The sequence below is a fragment of the Capsicum annuum genome, unplaced genomic scaffold, assembly GCF_002878395.1.
Source record: "Capsicum annuum cultivar UCD-10X-F1 unplaced genomic scaffold, UCD10Xv1.1 ctg82188, whole genome shotgun sequence".
NCBI classification, from domain to species: domain Eukaryota; kingdom Viridiplantae; phylum Streptophyta; class Magnoliopsida; order Solanales; family Solanaceae; genus Capsicum; species Capsicum annuum.
The window spans coordinates 79,561-81,900 of NW_025892961.1; positions in this window are offsets into that span (position 1 = coordinate 79,561).

A 2,340-nucleotide genomic window follows, 5' to 3' on the forward strand; every position below is an offset into this window, starting at 1 on the left:
AGAGTAGCTTAAAGATATGTTAAATAAAGGTTTCATAAGTCCTAGTGTTTCTCTATGGGGCGCTCCCATCCTATTCGTGTAAAATAAAGATGGTTCTTTGCGAATGTACATCGACTATCATCAGCTGAATAAAGTTACAATAAAAAAACAAATATCCTTTTCCTAGAATTGATGACTTATTCAACCAGCTCCAAGGTGCAAGTTATTTCTCCAAGATATACCTTAGATCCGACTATTATTATCTTAGAGAAAGGGAGTATGATATTCCAAAAATAGCTTTCAGAACCCATTATTGTCATTTTGAGTTTCTAGTCATGTCCTTCGAGCTAACAAATACCCCAATAGCCTTTATGGACTTGATGAACAATGAGTTTAAATAGTATCTGGACATCTTTGTCATAGTCTTAATCGATGATATTCTTGTCTAATCTCGTAGTGAGGGTAATCATGCAGACCATTTTAGAATTGTATTGGAAACTCTTAAATATCACTAGTTGTTCGCCAATTTAGAAAATATGAATTTTGGCTAAGGTTAATAGATTTCCTTAGTTATATTGTTTCCAGAGATGGTATTAGAGTTGATCCCCAAAAGATAGAAGTAGTAAGAAATTAGCCTAGACCTATCTCTCCATCAGACATTAGAATTTTCTTGGGTTTAGCAGGTAAGTACAGATGTTTTGTTGAGGGTTCTTCTTCTATTGCATCCTCTATGACTAGATTAACCCAGAAGAAAGTTAAGTTTTTGTGGTTGGATTCCTGCGAGAAGAGTTTTCAGGAGTTAAAGACTCGACTCACTTCTACCCCAGTTTTAGAGTTACCTAAGGCTACAAATGATTTTATTGTGTATTGTGATACCTCTAGAGTTGGTTTGTGTTGTGTTTTGATGCAAAGAGGTAAGGCCATAGCCTATGCCTCTAGACAACTTAAGCCTCATGAAAAGAATTACCCTACCCATGATCTTGAATTAGCTGTTGTTGTGTTTGTTGTGAAAATTTGGTGGCACTATCTTTATAGGTTGCATGTTGATGTGTTCACAAACCACAAAATCTTCCAGTATGTGTTTACTTAGAGGGAGTTGAATCTTCGTCAATAAAGGTGGTTAGAATTGTTGAAGGATTACAATATGAGTATGTTGTATCATATGGGTAAGGCTAATGTAGTGGTAGATGTCCTTTGTAGATTGTCCATGGGTAGTGTTGCTCATCTGGAGAATGATAAGAAGGAGTAGTTCGGGAAGTTCATCAGTTAGATAAATTGGGTGTGAGATTGGTTGATTCAGCAGAAGGGAATGTTTGGGTTCAACGTAGTTTCGAATCTTCTCTAGTTTTGGAAGTAAAAAAGAAGCAAGATAAGGATTCTAGTTTGGGCAAACTAAAGAAATTAGTTAGAGACCAGAAGGTAGAGGTTTTCTCCCAAGGGGGAGATGGTGTGTTAAGATACCAAAGTAGATTATGTGTGTCATGTGTTGATGATTTGAGGTAATGAATTATGGCAGAAGCGCATGGTGCGCATTACTTCATTTATCCAGGAGCCACCAAGATGTACCGCAACTTGCGGGAAATTTATTAGTGGAGTGGTATGAAGAAAGATAAAGCATAGTTTGTAGCCAAGTGTGCAACTTGTCAACAGGTTAAGGTAGAGCACCAAAGACCTGGTGGCACTTTACAGGAGTTCAGTATTCCCACTTGAAAGTAGAAAGAGGTAAATATGGAATTTGTGACTAGATTGCCCCATTCACGTCGTCATTATGATTCAATTTGGATGATAGTGGACAGATTGACTAACTCAACATATTTCTTACTAGTTCACAGGTCCTGTACAACTGAAGATTAGGCTATGTTGTATATCAGAGAGTTAGTTAGATTGCATGGAGTTCTTCTATCCATCATCTCTGATAGGGGTACTTAGTTTACCTCTCATTTTTGGAAAACTTTTTAGTAGGGTCTTTGTACCCAAGTTTATCTTAGTTCATCTTTTTATCCATAGACAGATGGTCAGCCAGAAAGGACCTTCAGACTCTAGAGGATATGCTGAGGGCTTGTGTTTTTGATTTCAAAGGAAGTTGGGATGACCATTTGCCATTGATTGAGTTTGCTTATAATAACAGTTACCATGCTAGTATTCAGATGGCTTCGGTTGAAGCTCTTTATAGGCGGAGATGTAGATCTCCAGTTGGTTGGTTTGAATAGGTGAGGACACTTTGATTGGGCCAGACATGGTGTTTTAGGCCATTGAGAAAGTTTAGTTGATTTGAGAAAGATTGAAAGCATCTAGAGTCATCAAAAATCTTATGCAGACATAACAAGAAGAGATCTTGACTTTGAGGTTGATGACCTTGTG